Source organism: Adiantum capillus-veneris, chromosome 7, assembly GCF_014529385.1.
Source record: "Adiantum capillus-veneris isolate H3 chromosome 7, ASM1452938v2, whole genome shotgun sequence".
Lineage (NCBI taxonomy): Eukaryota > Viridiplantae > Streptophyta > Polypodiopsida > Polypodiales > Pteridaceae > Adiantum > Adiantum capillus-veneris.
Window position 1 is genome coordinate 155,307,332 of NC_140937.1, and position 21,569 is coordinate 155,328,900.

The window sequence follows — 21,569 nt, forward strand, 5'->3', positions numbered from 1 at the left end:
CAACCTGCAATGTTTCAAGATTGCGCAATTTCTTCTTTCGGATACGACCACCCAAGATGGTGTCCTTCATTTGACAACTTCGCACCTTTTCTTTGAGTTCTTGTACCTCTGTTTTATGTTGCAAAATGGTAACCTGATCTGTAGAATGTAAATGTGAAAGGCGAACAATCTCACATTGTTGAGATTGGAAAATGCTCTTGTAAGTTCCAGCTTCTCTTGTAAGTGATTTACAATAACCCAGAAGGCCGTTTTCTCCATCACCAGCAAAGGTCAATAAGCTTGTAGGATTGACAAACGGTGGAGACGCATTAGTTATTGGATTCTTAGGGTAGAGAGAGCCTCTCGTCCAGATATCTATGTGTTTAGCTCCTTGAGCTCTGAGCGTGTCTATGGAGGTGGGAGGTATATGTGTGTTTGTTTTACTGCGCTTAATCAATGGTTGGTACTCATTGTCCAAATCAATGTGAAGGTGATATTTGGCTCGTTTGTGGGTAACATTTGTGCCATTTGAGGAGTGCGCCATTAGCCAAATGTGCAGGTTTAATGGAAAGTGAATAGCGGCTGCGGATTTGTCCCTCCATGTTAGCCTCATTCCCTCCGTATTGACGTTGTTCATTCAATACAACTAAAAAGAGTATTATCCCTCAATCACTACGAACGAATGTTCAGAGGGGTAAGGAATCTACTTAAAGTACACTTTTTGAAGTTTTACTATGAAAGACCCAGCTCTTTTATTTGTCATTTTTTCTAGAGAGAGAGTGCAAAAAATACATTTTCTTAGAAGGCCCTCCAAATGACCTCCGAAATTTCCTAATGACTCTTTATCATAAGTACTGAACTTTGCTTCAGACAGTTTGAATTTACGACTTTGGAAAGCAATTGGATGGTTATCTTGCATAAGGACTGCATCGATACCTTTTCCACTAGTATCAGTGACTACCATAAAGAACGGTCTTTCAAAATCAGGCAATTGCAATACAGGTGCATTAGTCAAGGCATGTTTAAGTGCATTAAATGAGCTTTCTTGCAAATCAGTCCATTCACAAGGCGTGTTTTTCTTCAACAAGAGAGTCAAATAATGTGATTTGTAAGCAAAATTATGAACAAATTTCCTGTAATAGCCACAAAGACCAATAAAAGATCGTAGCTCATGCAAGTTTTTGGGTCTAGGCCATGATTGAATGGCTTCAATTTTCTTTGGATCGACATGTATTCCCTTACCCGATACAATGTGTCCCAAATATTCAATTTCATATTGGAAAAATGAACTCTTTTCAGGATTCAAATACAAGTGATTTTGTGCAAGCAGATCAAATACACGTGTTAAATGTTGTTTATGCTCTTCTTCAAATTTACTGAATATCAAAATGTCATAAAAAAATATAATCACAAAATCTTGATGGTCAATGAAAATTCGATTCATCATGCGTGTAAATGTGGCTGGTGCATTTGTCAAACCAAATGGCATGACAAGAAATTCACAGTGTCCAGTTTGTGTTCTGAAAGCAGTTTTGTAGACATCATGTTCAAACATTTTGACTTGGTGATACCCTGATTTAAGGTCAATTTTTCTAAAGATGTTTGCCCCTTTCAGTTTGTCTAATAGATCATCCACTCTAGGAATAGGAAACCTATTCTTAATGGTGATCTTGTTTAAAGCCCTGTAGTCGATACACATACGAAAGGTTCCATTTTTCTTCTTGACAAGAAGTACTAGAGCTTCGTATGGTGAACTACTAGGTCGGATTAAGCCTCGGTCAAGTAAATTAGTGATTTGAGTTTTTATTTCCCTGTGTGCGGTAGGATTTACACGATAAGGTGCTCTACAAGGAGGTTCACTACCCGGTATGATGTCAATTTTGTGATCTTCTGGGCGTGATGTGGAATTCTAGGTGGCAGATCATGCATGAAATAATCTTTAAATTGTGAGAGAAATTCATCGTGTGTGGAGTTATGTGAAGTTTCAGTTTCAGCAAAAATTTGATTTATCAATACTAGATATGTTTTCCTCTGTTTTCGAATTGCTCGTTTGGCTTGAGTGTGAGAGAGGAGTGGAAATTTTTGATGTGCCAGTGTTGCTTGGATGGAGAAATTTTTATTATTATGAGTGAGAGACATTGTACGTGTTTTATAATTAATCAACGGGTCAAATTCATGACGAAATGGCATTCCCAAAATCATATCAAGACCATGCAATGGTGCTACCAAAAATGTACGTGCTTGAGTGAACTCACCAATGCAAACTTCAACAGTGACTTGAGTTTTACAATTAAAACGTTGATTATTAAAAACAGTTTTGACCTTGTGAGGTGATGATATTTCAGAGAGTGATAGTTGCTGTACCAATCGTGTGGAAATGAAATCATGGCTACTACCATCATCTAACAGAATGGTGACATTTTCACCCTTCACAATGCCTTGCACTTTAAACAAAGTGTGAGGAGATATAAGAGTACTTGAGGATGGGTTGTCATCGTTATCATAATCAGGATCATATCCCTCACCGTAGTTAGCTTCCACTTCATTGTCGTCCGGTGTAGCATCTTCGATGAGGTTAAGAGTAGCTCCGTTGGGGCGGTTGTTGTTGAAGGGTTTTTGACTTGAATTTCTGTTGACTCCATTGGAATGGCCATTGGATTGACCATTGCCCTTAGCATGACCATTTGGTCACTTATCTGCATAGTGACCATACTAAAAGCATTTAAAACACTTCACCTTTTTGTTATCATTAGAATTTGGAGGAGAATTTTGGTTGAAAGAATTTTGGTTGCCTCGTTGCTGGGTGTTGTTGTTGTTGTTTCTCGTATGAGGTTGATCACTTGTAGGAGAATCGTTGAATCTACGTCTTTTGAAAAACGTACGGCTTTGGTGTTTGTTTCTGTCAAAGTTCGTAGAGAAAAGAGGTCTCTTGTTGCGGTTAGTGTTAGCAGGTTGATCAGTGTACGAGGAATGTCCACCTTTCTTCTTTTCTGCGTTGAGAGCCAAATTAATGGCCTTTGATAGAGAATCTGGTTTGACCATATCTACCTCAACACTAATTTGTAGTGCCAAGCTTGATATGTACTTTCGCTTCAATTTCCTGCGACTAACATGCTCAATAGCTTGCAATTGAATTAAACAATTCCAAAAAACGGTCAGTGTAACCCTGTACATCTTCATTTCTACCTTGTCGAATTAAATCCCACTGATGTCGTGCTTTAGCTTTAAACTGTGTGGGCAAAAATTGGGGTAAAAACACTTTTTTAAATGCATTCCAGGTGCGTGTTCTTCTTCCATGTTATTTGGTGGCGTTCCACCACAATTGAGCACTGCTAGTGAGATGATTTGATGCACATTTTACCATTTCACGCTCGAGAAAGTCTTCATCATGAAAATAGTCATCTAGTTGACTAACCCATGCTAGAACCGTGCTAGCATCTTTAGTGCCATCAAAATCCTTGAAAGTGAAGGCTTTTCTACTAATTTTGTTTTTCTTGGGTGCCGGTGCAGATTTGGTGTGTGCAGAATGCAATAATTTATCTTCAAGTTCTTGCTTTCGCATGCGTTCATATGTGAGTGATTGTTGCAGATTTTGAAGTTGTTCCGCAATCGTCACCTGAGAAAGGTGTGCCATGATTGTGTGCTTTTTATGTTTTTCTCTTTTTTTAAAAAATAATTTTTTCAAAAATAAGTGGTAATGCTTAAAAAGGCTATTTGGTGATATTCACAGATGCAATATGCGGAATAAAGAATAAAATAAATAACAGAAATGTAATGTACTTAGCTGGGAAATAGCGGTGGCGTCCAGTCCGGAATGGCGATGCGCTAGGAAATTGCCAGAGAAGTGGACGGTCCGACGGTGTGTCACCAAGCCAGTTGAATTTTTTAGCGTCCGGTCTTCTTATCCCAAAAGGTAGTGGTAATTTTAACTTTCACCCCAAAGGTTGTCGAATATGTTCGACGAAGAATGGACGGCCAATATTTCCCTTTGGACAACGAAAGAGAAAGCTTGTGCGGCCAAAGGAGTCAGTCGAATTGGTTTTAATGGACTCGGTGGCTTGGGGTTGGCGAAGACCAACCAAGCGAATTAGAGAAGGGTTCACAAGTCCTTAATAAAAGCCAATTTGGTTCTTAAGTTGAAATGCCAATTTGCCACAATAGAAATGGAAAGCCTTTGGAGGCTTGTGTTGAAATAGAATTAAAGGTTAAAAATAGAATTGAAGTATTAAGCCAATTTGGTTCTTAAGTTGAAATGCCAATTTGCCACAATACAAATGGAAAGCCTTTGGAGGCTTGTGTTGAAGTAGAATTAAAGGTTAAAATAGAATTGAAGGTTGCAGTGGGCCATCGACCAGTGGGCCATCGACCAATTTACCCAAAAGGCTTTTAAGCCACTCCTTTTAATCAAAAGGTGTGTCCACTCACCAAATATAGCATGGCAGTGTGCAGGTTCAAGGAACAACAACGCGTATTTGTTTTGGAGATGATGGTGAGTGAAGGGTGCCGTTTTGGCCCGCGCGGAGGCAATAATACTCACACAGCCCGAACGTCCGTGTTGATGGCAATTTCAAGCTTTTTCGAGCAGGCCGACAAAGAATTTTTTTTTGTGTGTAAGCAAGGATTCCCACAGAATTGTCTCGCCTTGTTCTCTTCGTTTACGCCTTCCGATGCCGCTTCCCAATGCAAGCCAAATCTACGTGACTCAAATTTCCTTGCTTGCTTCGACTCTTGCTCTCTCTTTCCTTTAGCAAGCCATAATCCGCCTTCTTGTTCCCAATTTCAACTTCGCTTCCAAAGTTGTAATTAAGCTTTTCGACTTCTTTCAATTATGCGTCGGCTCACTGTCGTATCTTCATGTATACGCAAGCTTAGCTAGTGCTTAAATTTAACCGTTGAACATACCTGTTCTTGATCGTCTTGAAGCCGAAATTGAAAATTGATTGCCGATTAGTAGCCAATTTGCCGCCAATTAACGACCTAGCAAAATTTCGTTTGCAAATTCGATCGATTAATCTTTGAATTGCCACGAATCCTTGAATCTAAGAATTGCAAGTCGATGAATTGCAATTTGAATTTTGTCGATTCGAGGAATCCCTTCTTGAGCTTGAAATCTGATGCCAATTTTTCTTCGAATCTGAAGCTCTGATACCACTGTTGGGAGAAGAGGGGGGAGATCGATCGCTTAAATTATTCAACACAAGCTCCCAAACATCACCATCAACCTGTCCACCTCTTCTTCCAATTTCCAAGCACACACACTCACACCTAGACTATGACACACACACACACACACACACACAGAGACACAACATAGAATTGACATAGACATGCTTGTAAGAGAGTGTAAGAGATGTGTAAGAGATGGAGACTAAATTAGAAAGTACAGAGCAAATAACCATAGCATAAGAGAGTAGAGAAGAGAATATGCAAGAGAGAGACCTAAATCTAGTCCCAAACTCCAATGCACCTCTCTTGTGGAGTTGGTATTTAATATATTATTTTTGAGTTTAAGGTGTCAAAAATTGAGGCCCCTCTTTTTACAACCACTTCACTTTTGTAAATGAGTGAAGCTCATTAGTTCTTGCATGACCCATAAGGGGAGTTTCCACTACAACTATTTACAAAGCCATAGTGGCTTATTGAAATGATGTTCTAAGATACTGTGCAAATATAAAATGGCCAAGAGTAATTGCCATCGCCTCTTCATCAACTCCCCGTATTCCACTCTACAAAATCATCATCAACTCAATTAGTAAAATAAATAGACAGCACATAATTAACCATTACGCCAGCTATCCCAATTGTAGCTAACCACTACAACAGGAGGGTGCCCAGTCTCGTAACAAAGTCTTTGGGGCCAGTACATCTGGACATGGAACTTCACTGTGCCGTGTCGATTCTCTCTCTCTCTCTCTCTCTCTCTCTCTCTCTCTCTCTCTCTCTCTCTCTCTCTCTCTCTCTCTCTCAGTTTTCTGTAGTTATTTGAAGATTTGGATGTGTGTTGCTATTGATTTCTTGCTTGGAGTGTCCAAGCCTGTAGTAGTGGTATCAAAGCTCAGACGATTCTTCTTCCACGGATAATCCGATCCTTTTTGCAGCACAGATGGGTTCTTGTGGAGAATTCAACAAAAATTGAAGAACAGAAAGTTCTTGGTGAGGGAACAAAAGAACCAAAGGGGAATCTCAACAGAGCAGGATAACGCTTGAAAAATGTTCGTGTCCCTGGCCGGGACTTACTAGCCACTCCTATCCTTAGTCCATCATGCATCGGGCACGCTCCCGTCTTCATGGCTCTGTCTTAAGGGGCATAAACCATAAAGAAATGAAATTGAAAGAAAAGACTGGTGCAAGCAAGCGGAAGCTATACTCGTAGAAAGAGTTTAACGAAGTTGTAAAGCAACGAGTCATCAGATCGATGAAGAACAAGAAGCACTCTCGGAAGAAGAGGAAGTGAGCAGATTTTCCCGGTTATTTGGGACAGAAGTCAGCTTTCGAGGTGGCTATCAAATCCAAGAAGCGTGTTCGCTTTGAGAATGACCCAAATTTCTTTGTCTTCAGAGAGTTTCGACAATTCGTCGTCCTCTAGTACTAGAGAGGATGAGAATCTCTTCATAGCATGAATAGTAATGTGGAACGGAAGTGATTGATGGTGAATACTCAAGATGAGTGCTCAGTGAAAGCATTAGCGTGTTTGTCCACCAAGCATTGTTATTCCCTTTGTAGTCTACCACAGTTGATCGTTTTAGGTCACAAAGTCAAGTTTAGATTGCATTTTTTGCATGAAACAGATGCGTTTAAGGTCTTGTGTTTGAAATGGTTTCAGGACGATCCCTCAAAGGAGATTTTGGAAGGTGGACCCAAGATCGTAGACAAAGTTGAAGACACGAAGCTGGAGAAGATTCTTCAGCATTGCTTTTGGCGCCACACAAAGAAGCAAGCATTGCAGTCCTTTTTAAAGTTCAAGTATCGCGACACCCACGCAGTAGAGTTGGCCGACAAATATTTCTTCATAGATTACCCGGAGTTGATGACAGACTACGCGAAAGCCATGCAGCTCAGTACCAATCCCTCACTATAAAAAGGGAGGGATGTCACATGCACATCTAACCCTATGTGCATGTGGACAAGCACTCTCCTTCTTCTAGGGTTTAGTTAGCCTAGGAAGTGTTCTGACACTTTTGTGAGCCTATCCACAGGCCGTGCATGTCCAGGCACTTAGAGTAGCTGCATACCCCCTCTGATTGCACAACCAAGATCATTAACATTAGTACCCAGCCTATTATTTATCTGAAAGTGAACCATCTCTTATAAATGAGTTTTATTCACTCATTAATAAGTGACATCTTAGAAATCGTGGATTTTTTAGGAGATTACCGGACCCAGCTTTAATGCCCTATATAAGCAACCCCAAGGGTCACTTCTCAAGCATAAGTCAACAATACAAGCACCAAGTACCCGCATTACCTCAGCATCTCTGGCGTTTTTGCACCAGACCAACCCAACATTCTTAGATTTTGCCAATATTACCAGATCAATCCAACGTTGTTTGATTTCTTCCAAGCACCAGATCAGATCAGTGTTTCCAAGTTCAGCGCCAGATCAGCTTCAGCCCATAGCATCACAGAACCAAGTATCTACCGCATGATCGCATCCGCATCTCAACATCTAGAACCATTGTATCAGCATTTGTACAATCTAAAGCAAATACCTCTCTAGTAATAGAGAGGGGGACCCTTGGAGGGGGGTTTGGGACCCCATCTGTTTGGTCCTTTCAGTTCTATATTATCAATGTTACTTATCATAGAAAGATCTAGGCGTACTTTACGTACTCTTTCTGGGAGAGAGTACCATACTGCGTGTCGTACAACACCATATCGTACATATCGTTACCAAAGTTGGGTCCGATACTCGTACTTTTGGGTTTGAATCGTACTTTCGAATAAGTACGTAGTTGTATGTACTATACAAACTTTTTGATCTTTTCCTCATATCACTGTAAAGTAAGAAATCCATTCATGACTTGTATAGGATCATTGGACCACAAATATAAGAGCACCAACAACCTTAACATTGAATTATACACTATGATTAAATATACACGATTCAACGACGATATGGTAATTGCTGAAGGAAAAACATGTTTGGTTTGGATTGAGGATTGAGTGGTTGGGATTATAGTGTATACTTCCATTGGTCCTTCTAGTTCTATATTATCAATGTTAAGTACACATAGAGAGATCTATGCATACTCTGCATATTCTTGCTAGGAGAGAGTACCATACTACATATTGTACCGCACCGTATCATACGTATCGTATCGTACGCATGGACCTACCTTGAGCATTACTTTGTATTATTATGGTGCTTGTGTTGAAGTTTTGGAGGTCATCTCTTGGGTTGCCCCATCGAGATCTTGTTAGTGAGGGCTTCTATGTGGCTGTGCCCGACCTAGTGAGGCGCTTTTCAGGTTCTAGGTAGTGGGAGTGATTTCCCATATTTGGTATGGGCGGCCACTTGTAGGCCTTTTAGGTGGCTTGTGGAGACGTTGCATGAGTGAGATAATTCACAATGAGATTGCTAGGCAGCAGATGCTATAGGAAGACGGTGTGCTTGGCAATGCTTTGGTTGATATGTGCACCAAATGTGGTGCCATCACGTAAGCCACAAAAAATTCTTGATGGGCATCCTCTCCATGATGTCGTCTCTTGAAGTGCGTTGAATACCCAGGATGGTTGTGGCAAGGAAGCTCTGAGTTTTTTTAAGGAGATGCGAAGGGAAGGCCTTTCTTCACATGCAATCACTTATGCTTGCACCTTGAAGGCCTCTCCCCTTATGCAAGACGTTGACATGGGTGAGAGAATTCACAAAAGATCGCTAGTCAGCGGTGGCTATTGGAGAAAAATGTCATGCTTGGTAGTGCTTTGGTCAATATGTATGCCAACTGTGGTGCCGTCACGGAAGCACAAAAAATTAGCGATGCGCATCCTCTTCGGAATGTCATCACTTGGAACTTGTTGCTTGCAAGATATGCCCAACATGGTTGTGCGAAGTACGTTCTGAGCTGTTTTACCAAATGCAAAGGGAAGGCCTTTTTCCAAATGCATTCACCTCTGCTTGCACCTTGAAGACATGTGGTCTTACGTAAGACCTTCACATGAGAGTGAGAATTCACGATGCCCGGGGGATTCACCATGGAAAACTTACCGGACCACGTAAGTGCAGGGGAGGGTTTTTTTTTTACAACTTACATAAGTGTATAAGTTAGAGGCAGGCCCCCAATAATTTATCTCCCATACTTAAAAATAAGGGAGGGGGGTATCATCTTTATGGGGGGGGGGGGGACTGATTTGGGTTGATTACTTGTAACGATTGGTCACCATTGTGCATTAGAGTTCATATAAATTTTGGGGAAGTTTTTTATTTGGTCACGCATCAAATTTTACATAAAGCCGGTCATAGGTAAGGGCTGATTTGGAGCAGGTCAAGGGTTGATTTATGCTAGCTTTGGATGGGTCAAAATTGGATGAGTAACCAGCGGGCAGGCTGATCGAGCACATAGTCTGAAAGTCAAACTAAGACACATTGAGGGTACATCTAGTTATCAACAAAAGTGGTTCCTTAATACGTTGCTAGTCATCATGTGAGACCTAAATTTTATATGTAAGACAAGGGTATGATATTTTTTTTCATTGATTGTCGTATAAGCGTAGAAAGGGGGGTCATATTCCTTAATATGAGTCGTATATAGGGGTTTTATCAAACTTGTTCGCTCGCAGGTGGCGTCCCGTTTTGTATATAGAGTGAATCCCTCGGGCACGATGAGATTGCTAATCAGGGGCTGTCGGAGAAATATGTCATGCTTGGCGTACTTCAATCAATGTACGTCCCAAATGTGGTGCCCTCACGAAAGCACAAACATTCTTGATGGGCATCCTCTCCAGAATGTGGTCTCCAGGATGTAAATATGTCCAACATGGCTATGGCAAGGAAGCTCTCGCAAAGGGAAGGCTTTTCTCCATATGCAAAGGAAAGGAAATTCTCCAAAGCAATCACCTATGCTTGCACCTTGGAGGCTGCTAGCCTTATGCAAGACCTTCACATGGGTGAGAAAATTCCCAACAATATCACTAGTCAACGGTTGTTGGAGAAACATGTGCTTCGCAATGCTTTGGTCAAAATACTATCAAACGTACTGTCGTTACAAAAGCACATAATGTTGTTTATGAGCTAGACCAAGAGCACATTGGTGAGTGTGTGTGCCAAATGTGGTACCCTCACAAATACACCATGGTGTAGTCTCCTGAGCTCTTGACAAAATATCAAGGTAGGGTAATTTGCATGTGTGCACGCGCGTGCTTTAGTTTAGACCCCATCGAATGGGGGTCTTCAGTGGCTTAACACATCATCAGTTTGTGATAGCATCCCAGGGTTCTGAAGAAGAAGGAGACAAGGAATCAGCTGATGGTTCATCAAAGTATTCCAACAATTCAAATTAAGGTGCCAATGGACAGGGAGGCCAACAGGGCTACCAACAGGTCCCAGGGCACATGAAAAGAACCGAAAGGTAAGCTAGATCAAGGACACCTTTATGGGGCTTGATGCAATGTGGATGGGGAAGAGAAACTCGCAAATTCTCTTCGATTTTGAGTTGTACTTTGAAACTTTTGGATTTTTAAGTGTGCCTATGCCAAAAGTTTGTTTGTCTTTATTGCTATGTGTGCACCCTATTGTGTTTTCATGCATCTATTTATTTTGTGTGAAATGTTGGTATGCGTGGTGGAACGTTTGTGTGTGCATGGGGTGATTGTTACAATTACATACTTATTGCTCACTATGTCTTGAGAGTAGCATGCACGCAAGTTCTTTGTTTTTTGGATTGGTCATTTGGCTTAAAGATCTATCTTTATGCTTCAACAACATTTTCTTGTCTTGCAACTTTTAGGGTTTTGTATTGACTGATTGAAAAGTTTTGTATTGACTGATCGAAAAGTTTGCAAGAAGCATTGATGTGTCTTGAGCTTTCCCGTTATTGCAACCACTTGTATTGTGTCCATATGGTTGTCGATACAACCACAAGTGAATTTTATGCGCCTTATGCAAACTTTGGGCAAATACTTCAATGTCTTCAGTGGGAAACTTCAATGTCAATGGAAAGAGGGGACCTGATTATGTTGTGCCTAGGCTCTACCTGATAATTAAGTGTTTCCACATTTTGTTTAGTCTATGTGCTATACCTTGACTAGCTTCAACGAGATATCGTCATCGATATTGCATTTGAACATTGCTTGTGTGCGTATGTTGCTCTTGTGTTTGTGAACTTGAGCATGCATTATTGTACTTCTATATGCATGCTAGGTCACCCATTAGCCTCCATGCCCAAGCCTACATTCAATGTTTGCAAGGTTTACTACGTAGGGTTCTAACTTAGTGGTCAAGGCGATTGTGTGGGTGCATAAAGACGCACACTGCATATCCACAACATCTTTCGACTTTCAATTGTACCTCCGATGATGACGTGGATTTACCTTGTTGGCTCTTAAAATATTTAGATGGCCCAAAGCCCCAATACTTGTTGGCTCTTAAAATCTTTAGATGGCTCAAAGGGTAGTGCAACACAGCCAAGGATTAGGGGGCCCCCAATCTCGGAAAAAAAAAAATTCCTTTCAAAACATCTTAAATGCGTGAGTTTAGGAAATAAAAAGACTTTTTGAGTCCATATGAGAATTGTACATAGTCGCATGCCCCTTTAGCAAGAGTTTCTTTGAGACTCAAAGGTGTAATTCCAATGTCAGTTGTCTCCTAGGAATTACAGGTGCCATATCCATTACATGGAGAGAATCTGGCTACAACAATTAGCTTTGGAATGTACACCATCCCTTCATCAAATGTGGTTGTGAGCACTTAGGGGAAGGCAATTTATTCAAGGATAGCAACATCCTTTGATTTGATCATGTGCTATGGAGTCTCATGCACAACCTACTTGTCTTCTTCCGTCACAGTCCGGGGTCAGGGAGTTGGCAATCTGGGCTGTCCAACCCTTTGCAATTCCTGGCCGTAATCCAAGTCTGCAGAGCCGACGGATCGTCGACGGGTCAGCAGCTGGAATTCTTGCTTGAGCATCCAATGATGTGACGGCATGTCATCCTAGGGAATTGTGTGCCCTTCTGACACGTTTGCAGGCGGAATGGCGAGAGCGACAAGCTGACAGCATGCGAGCACTTGGAATGCGTGTTGCTACTCTTACACCTACGAATGTCTGCACCAGCTACACTATGCGGGTGGCCCACCTCAACAGTCAGAATTGGCAGTGCACACTAGCTGGCTCCCTCCCCCCAACTTGTGACGGCCGGGAATGGTCGTGCAATGACCATTCCCTGAAAAACGTGCTCCCACCATGGCTCCCGGCCTCTGTCGGTCGCCATGTGGTCGCCCGTTATTTCAGGGAATGGTCACTGCACGACCATTCCCTACACTTGCTTCATCATTAAAAAAATTCCATGATTACATTCTTGCATCAGAGCTTTGCTCATACACATCTACTACCGGAACTCATCAAACATATGGTGCTATTTAATCAATCACCCCCCTCACCCAACAGTCTTTGTGTAGTTGATTCCTTCATCTGCTTGAGAAAGCCCAGAGAGAGATGTGTATAGAAGAGACAATCACATGCAAACAGGACAAGGAAGACCCTTCACTCCCCTGAGCGGCTATGGATGTTGGGTTCTTTCTCCGCCCCAGCCAAACAAGCTGCCTTGCCTGTTGCCACCTTGCCTCGCCTCTCCTATTTCAAACCCTTACCTCCTTACCTCTCTTATTGCTAGGAGCATGAGAGAGAGAGAGAGAGACACCTCCAACCTCGACCTACATGCTTGCATGCAATGAGAGCCCCATAGCCTTCGGCTTCCACTGCTCGACCCACCTCAAAGGTGTGCTTCGCATGTGTGTGCGCGCGCGTGTGTGTGTGTGTGTGTGAGAGAGAGAGAGAGAGAGAGAGAGAGAGAGAGAGAGGCCATACTGAGAATAGAATGCATGGCTTCAACGTCCACTACATCCCTACCTTCCCATCGCCTTGAAGCTTGTGAACCTTGCACGCTCAAGAGCATCTCCCATTTATTCCTCTTATTTTTTTAATTAATTTCAGACGGTGCCCCCTATTCAAGGGCCGTCGAAAAAATTTGTTATGCTTGGCACTGCCTTTATGTCTAGAATTTCGTCTCCTGAAATGCATTGATTGGGGGATATGTGTAACAAGGACTAAGCCACAAGGCTATGGTTGGTTGCTTTTAGGATGCGAAGCGAGGGTATCTCTTCAAATGCAATCACATATGCTTGCACCTTGAAGGCATGTGGCAATTTGAAAAACACTGAGATGGGCAAAAGATTTCATAATGACATTCCTAGTCAAGGGCCGTCGAAAAAAAACGTTATGCTTGGCATTGCCTTGGTCGACATGTATGTCCGGACTTTTGTCTCTCGAAATGCATTGATTGCGGGATATGCACAACAAGGATTGGCCCACAAAGCTATGGCTGGTTTCTTTTAGAATGCGAAGCGAGGACACTTCACGCACTATGAAGGACTCCAATATGAGCAACGAGGATATTTTTAGACAAGAGATGTATGCTTGACACTGCCTCGATAAACATGTATGCCAGATGTGGTGTGCTTGAGGAGCTTTCTATTTGGAATTTCGTCTCTGGAACACACTGATTGCGGGATAAGCTCAACATCAGCAAGAGCAGAAAGCTCTGGGGTGTTTTCAAATGCCGAGTGAGAACATTTCTCCAGATGCAATAACCTATGCTACATCTTGAAGGCATGTGGTACTATGCAAAATGCCAATATAGGAAACATCCTCCGTCAATGGGAGCATCTCCTCATTATTGATTATTCAATATACCTCTGCTATTGATGTGCCCTAAATCCCACCCGACCTCTGGCGGGTCTTGTCTCTACTCAATCATTGGATGGAAGAACATTGTGATCTGTCTTTGGGTGTGTCTCTCAATGAGTGAACCTCTCTCTCTCTCTCTCTCTCTCTCTCTCTCTCTCTCTCGCCCATTCTGCATCACCATCAGCATAACAGTCTCCTTTCTAAAAAGACTCAACAATAGCTACATTTGTAGTGGAATCAACATTAGTAGTGGAACCAACCTCTTTCTTCTTAGCCTCTTTGGCAGTCAATTTAGGACACTGCTTGATCAAGTGATCATTAGATTTACAATAATGGCAATGAATCTTCTTTTTGGTCTTATCACTAGAATTCCCATACGAATTGTTGCCAACAAAAGCATTAGGAACATGTGATTTTCCACTTGCAGAAGAACCATGAAAAGTGGCTCTATTATTGTTACCACCTTTTCTTTTAGCAGCAATAAAGGCATGTTCAACTGCACGATGTCTAGTCTCGTTCTTTCTAGAAAGTGACTCTTGCAACAACAATGTGCATAATGCATCAAACTTGAGAACTTCTGGATTTCCTTGGATCATGAGTCTCCAAGTACTAGCAAAAATCTGGTAAGGATCTGGCAAAGCATCAAGAACAGTCTGCACAAGGGAACTGTAGAAATGACTTTGCCTGCAGAAATAAGTTGCTCGTTTATATCCTTGACAGCAGCAAGCGAAGTGTCCATATCATCTTCCTCATGCATAATCTTCGACTCCAGCTCTTTACGCAGCAATGCAATTTTTGCCTCATTGTGACTTGCATAAAGACTAACTAGAATATCCCAAGCTTGTTTTGTAGATTTTGTTGAACAAATGTGAGGAGTGATAGTGCGCTTCATAGACAACACAATCAATGCATGAGACTGCGCATCTTTTACATCCCAACGAGCTTGCTCAGCCATAGGCAAAACAACTCTTACAGTAGCAATTCTGCCACCAAAAACTGTAACATCCTCAACATCGCCTACATCCTCAGAACTAGGACGTACATCAATGCATTGCACAATGTTTCAAATGCCCTTTGACACAAGGGCATGTTGCATGATCCCACATAGGGTAATTGTCCCCATCCAATCTATCCTCAGCAGCAAACATCTTGAACACATTTGTGTTGTTGTCGGCCATGGCGAATGTCTACACCTGATGTGAAAACTGCCCGAAAAGAGGAGAAACGAAGCAAGAACAATACGTGCTATATAACACAAACCGTAAAAGACTTTAAGGGACCTGTTATGCAAAAGACGACACAGTGATAGAAATTTTGCACAAAATGTTGAAATAGCCTGCACGGTACTTCCTGTAGTGAAAATACACGTCGAAATGAGCCCGAATAAAAAATCTGAGCAGATTAAGCTCTACGAGTACCTACAAAATATTTTTCGACTTGCAAACGCTCACCAAAGCTCACAAAAATTGGAGAAAGTGAGCAGACATGTGTTGGAGCTACTGGCGACTAAGCCCAAGAGGACGCAACCTGCTCTAATACCAATTGTTGGAAATAGGGTTGCAGGAAAACACACACAACTTGGAGAAGACAAAGGAAGCTCAAGACACACAACAGAGAGTGTATTACTTAGTGTGCAATGTAAAGATAAGATAGGCCTAGAGTGATGGGCATATATACAATCCACGGGGGCAAAAGCCTCCTAGTGAGGAAAAAGTGCCCCGACGATCCTAATTGTGTTTACACACATCACTACCACATGTATATGGTAACATTGGTATGTTTTTGTTTGAGAGAAATAAAATTCTAGGTCTTGAACATGTGCTTCCAAAATATAGCAGTCGTACTCTTTGGGACTTATGCATAATCGTAAAATGTTGTTGATCCTAAATGATACAAACATCTGCCAAGTAATTGGAAATACCTTGATTGTCAAACCACTCGTCTTTTGAACTCCTACCCCGTTCTATCGAATGCACCTCCATAGGATAATAAATTGACTATCTCCTGAGACCATTTTGGTATCATTTCAATGTTAAAGATATGTGTCAGGGATGTCATCTTCTACCTCTTCTAGAGCTTCTCCAGTTGGCAATCTGGAAAGATGATCTTCTCAAAGATGCGTCTGTCCTTTTTTAACCACTACTGTAAAATCAAACTCTAGCAATATGATAAACCATCACACAATTATCCCAGTATTGCATGGTTTTTTTACAAGGTATAGGAGGGCTTGATGATCTATGAAAAACAAGAATTTATTTACAAATAGATAATGCCAAAATTTCTTCACAGCATATCTCATCCCTAACCCTTCTCTCTCAGTGGTATTGTAGTTCTTCTTAGCATTGTTAAGCTTCCTGCTTGCATAGCAGACTCGGAAATCCATATTTCCTTCTCCTGGTTGAGCCAAGATGCGAGCCAAGATGCATCCAATTGCAAATGTCAAAGCATCGATATGAACATGAAAGCTCTTTTCCCAATCTGATGCTTTTAATACAAGAGCGGATATACGTGCTTTCTTCAACTTTTGGAATGATTCCTCACACTCTTCCATCCATTCAAAAACTACTACAAGTCTATACAGGGACTGAGCAATGACTACATACATGTATATAAACCTCCTGTAATAACCAGAGTTTCCCATAAAGCATTGTACCTATTTTGCATTGTTTGGTCTAGGCAGTTCTACAATCACCTTGATCTTATCCAGATCAGTTGTTATACCATTCTTCGAGACAATACGTCCCAAGATTATGCCTTGTCTTACCATGAAGACACACTTGTTTGAATTAAGGAAAATCCTATAGGTTTTGCATTTCTCAAATACTTTTCTGAGATGCTCAATGTGTTCTGCTTTGATAAGAGAGTGGACACACAAATCATCCATGTATATTTCTAGAAATATCCGTAAGTATTCTTTGAACGCATGCGTCATCAACCTTTGGAATGTGGTTGCAGCATTGGTTAGCCCAAAAGGCATCACTCTATATGCATATATTCCCCATTTCGTGGCAAATGCCATCTGGTGTTGATGTTCTATTGCATTTGTCAGCTGGTTATACCCTGAGAATCCATCTAGGAATGAGTAGGCTCATTTTCTAGCTACTCTCTCAAGCACATGCTCTGTGATTGGCAAGGGATAGTTATCCCTGATCGTCGTAGCATTCACCTTTTTGAGATTTACACACACACACACACACAACCTTTTATTTTTCTTGGGGACAACTACAATGGGTGATACCCAATCAGTGTGTCCAATTTAGTAAATGAACTCTGCCTCCTTGAGCTTGTCAATGAGTAGGGGAACCCAGGGCGCTTTTGAAGGAAGCTTTAGAGGGAGCTTTTTATGGAAAATGGCATTGCTGGAAAAAATGATAAAGCTCTCCCTACTAACTTCATGTTCCATTCCAAAATACTATGCAAAAAGATTCCTCCGCAAACTTAGTGATATCCTCTCATCACACACTCCATATAACTTCTCTCTTTCAATTTCTTCTCTCTCTCTCTCTCTTGCTCTCTCTCTCTCTCTCTCTCTCACACACACACACACACACACACACACACACACACACACACACACACACACACACACACACACACACACACACACACCGTTCAAGGAAAGCACTAAATCAACAAAAAAAATCCACCGAATTATGCTTAATTTCTAACTCCATAATGTTTTACCCAACAGATATGCACTTAACAACTCAAGACATTAAAATAATGCAATGCTACGTCATGTAACTCTGCTTTACTGCTATCCATCTAGAGCAACCCGCCACCCAAAATTGTGTTGCCACATCAATAGACACACTACTATAGAGTGGTGGTTGGGTGTTGCCAGTTTTATGTGCAAGACTTCTAACAATGTGCTTGCACATGAGATACTGGACATATGAAGACAAGTGTTTAATTTTCACAAGCAAGAGTATTATACGACAACGAGCAACCACAAAAAACTCTAAGTTTACATTACCACTACAACCCTCCACTTAATTGCAAGAGCCAAACACTTGGGAATAAGCACTTCTCTCTATTCAAAATAATGTTAAAAGCGATCATTCATAGCGTTAAACAAAAGATGAGCAACGTCCACACAATGCAAGGTGTTGTTCAAAATATCTACTCTAGATCAATGGCGTGAGGATCTAACTCTACAATGTTTGAATGCTGCCCCAACAAAGATGCTTCCTTTAGGGCACAATCCACCTCATCTGCATTTTTCTTGTCTGTCTCCTGCATCGCTCTTAGCTGACAAGCTTGCAACCCCCCCCCCCCCCCCCCCCCTCTCTCTCTCTCTCTCTCTCTCTCTCTCTCTCTTTCCAATCCCCATTTTATTGCTCGATCTCGTTCTTTCTGTCTCACATCTTCCATCTCTCCATCTCTCTCTCCCTCACTCTATCCAATCCCACTCTATCGCTTTATCTCTCTCACATTCTCCATCTCTCTCTCTCTCTCTCTCTCTCTCTCTCTCTCTCTCTCTCTTTCTCTATCCAATTCATGATTCTTTTAAGATATGCTAGGTCTACATTATCTCCATGATCATTTTCTTGCTCGCTTACCCCTTTGCGATGGAGAGGGTAAGCAAAAGAGGGACCGTGATGGGGAGGGTTAGAGAGTGGGAGAACGAGACAGACTCTACCTTCCAAGGTTGATAATTGACACCAAAAAGAATTAGAGAAATAAAAAAAACTTAAGCACCCCATGCCTGTATATAGGAACCTCCCACCATCCCTCCCTCCCTCCCTCCCTACATCTCTCACTAGTGAAAAGCACCAATGAGTGCTAGGACTTGGTTTTTTTTTTTAAAGCTCCTTTTCATAACTCTTTTTTGTGTAGATGATAAAAGAAAGCTCTCCCTATCTCTCTCTTGAGCGCTAGTGCTTGGTTTTGTTTTGAAAAATATCCTCTCCCTATCTTCCTCTCTTAGGGTGCGCACATGTAGCAGGTCCATCGGTGAAGATTCCCATGTGTACCACCAATTACTTGGACGGTAGCGTATCGCTTATGCATCACTTCCCTGCCACTTTCATAAAAAAGTGTGTCCTCTCCCCTAGGCATTTGAAATGTTTGCTAAGCAGTGTGGGAATATTAATCCACATCATCACCTACTCAGCATCCTAGTAGGCACAATGGCCCGCATCCCAAGATATCACACAGCCTTGTAACTCCCTTGTAACTTCCATGCATCTGTGTATATAACCACAATCTTGGATTGAACACAATATTGAATTATCTCATGGCTTCTTGCCTCCTCGTGTCTGGCTTAACAGCCTTTCTCTCTCTCTCTCTCTCTCTCTCTCTCTCTCTCTCAGGCCACTGCCTTCTCTACATGGTATCAAAAGAGTCTTGCAAGCCTCATCACATTGCACATTCCTTCTTGTTTCTTGTCCACGTCTCTGTGTGTTCTCTCTCTCTCTCTCTCTCTCTCTCTCTCTCTCTCTCTCTCACTCACTTCTCTCTCTTAGGCCACTGCCTTCTCGCATGGTATCAGAGCAGTAGGCCATCTTGGTTGTCCTGTGCAAAACCCCACCATGCAACCTGATGCGCATTCCTTGCTATGGCAAAGAACCTCCTTGCTGGTTCTCCTAGTTGCCCTGCGGAGGGCTCACCATGCTTCCTGCGCCAAGCTGCCCCGCAGGAACCAATGAGCATCCCTTGCCTAGCTCTAGATTTCTTCAAGCCTTTCCTCATGGACACTACTCATAACCCCAAGCCAACAGACATCGACGATGTTGCAAACTCTCTAGACAGGCGAGTCACACGAACCCAGCAGCCGCCTATCCTCCTGCTGGCTTCCACCTGGTTGTAGATGGAGGTGCCGTCGCACCAGTGAATGATGTTTGTGCAACCCAATCAGTTGTTGCCAACACTGTTGTAGAAAATGCAGCTTACACCCCTCCTCTCCAAGTGCAAACGACGTTGAAACTCCTACCGTAGATGTCACCTACTACAACACTACATCCCTATTTGCAGATTATGCTATTGAAACTCTTATAACAAACTTTCTCTCTCTCTCTCTCTCTCTCTCTCTCTCACTTCTCTCTCTTAGGCCACTGCATTCTTTACAAGCGGTGGAAAGCTAAAGTTAGTAAGAGTATATGTGCGTGGCCATGATGTCCATGCACCTGCCTTGACTCCACCATTTGCAAGCGCTATATTTAACCATCTCCAGCGCCGTTGTTTGCTACAATGGAGGGCATGCAGCGACCTGCACTGAGGAGCGTAATCCTCTTAGCCAACATTCATTAAGGACTGCAGTTGTGCCATTCTACTCATGCCTGCATGAAACTCCTCTTGCGGCGGACACTAAATTCCTTTGCTGCCAACTACAGCTGCGCTATCAGTTGTTCACTCGCGTAGTGTATAGAGCAAGCTGCACAATCACCTGTTCGCTCGCGTTGTTGACTGCACTGCTCGCAAAATCAAGAGCTGACTGCTCATTCCTGCAGGTCGATGGGAGACTAGTAGAGCACTCACCGACATGCATGTGCGTTGTCTTGGCAGCCAGTGGGAGACCAGTAGAGCACTCACCATAGTGGCATGTGCATGACAATGGTAGTCCGCCGGCCGATGGAAAACTAGCTTGGAGCTACTGATGGGCAAAGCGCATGTGTGCCATCTATCTCACACTCAGCGCTAGCGCCAGCCTTGATTTGAAAAATCTTGGGCAAGAACAAAACAACGAGCATATGAAGAAAATTGGTTCTCTTGCTTGCTATCTGTCTCCCATTCTTCCTCTCTCTATCTCTCTCTCTCTCCTGTGAAATCTATTCTTCCTCTCTCTATCTCTCTCTCTCCTGTGAAATCTTACTCTAAAGGCTAGCACTTGCCTTGCACAACTATGAGTTTTGCATACTTTGCTAGTTGCCGACAATGCTACTGCAGAAGTGGAAAGAGGAAGGGGGTTGAAGGTGGCATTAGCAGTGCATGGAAGGAGGCTCCAATATGGAAATAGGGGGTGGTATGCTATTGAGAAGGAGTGTTGCATGCTCTGTACTAGACGCAATGCCGGATGGTGTCCCAAAAGTGGAAGGGATGGATAAAAAGTATGATGGCCATTGTTAGGTTAAGCATGTTAGTGGGGTGTCCAACTTTAATCAAGAGAAGTAAATGTGGCGGACGTCTTGTTTGCAAGTCTTGTTTGCAAAAATAGCTTGTGCTCTATCAATGCAATGAACGGATGACCAAATGAGATTTCTTGGATAGGAAAATTGCAAACATCAATTATGTCAGTTGGTATGTTGAGCTCTGTAAATGGAACACTATGATGCTTCTACTCTAGTTAGAGTCCAGTTCTACTCCGAGAGTGTTCATGTGTTGTTTATTATTTGGTCGCAAAATACACTTGGACCCGATTTTTCATCTATACTAGCCTTTAGACATCATATGCGTATGATGTCTAAATGCCATTAGGGAAATTTTGGACTCTTAAAGCGGCCTTATAAGGACTTTGACTATCTCTATCTTGTCCAAAACGAGCACACGGTAAAATTTTTAATTTTGAAATCAAAACTTGTCGAATCTTTTGGATTTAGAATGTACTCATTGAGATCTATCCATTGATATATATAATATGTCATTAGATTTCTTATATTCTAGAAGATTCTATTTTTTGATGTGACAACTCTGTCTTATAAATGGAATCTCTCCTCACATTGTAGATTCAATGGGGAGTCCATAACTTCTACAA

At 42.0% G+C, this 21,569-nt stretch overlaps 1 pseudogene; it reads left to right on the forward strand.

The window, feature by feature from the left end:
• The first annotated feature begins 19,208 nt into the window (after nt 1–19,208).
• Nucleotides 19,209–20,784, forward strand: LOC147454874 (uncharacterized; annotated as a pseudogene).
• Nucleotides 20,785–21,569: the final 785 nt, after the last annotated feature.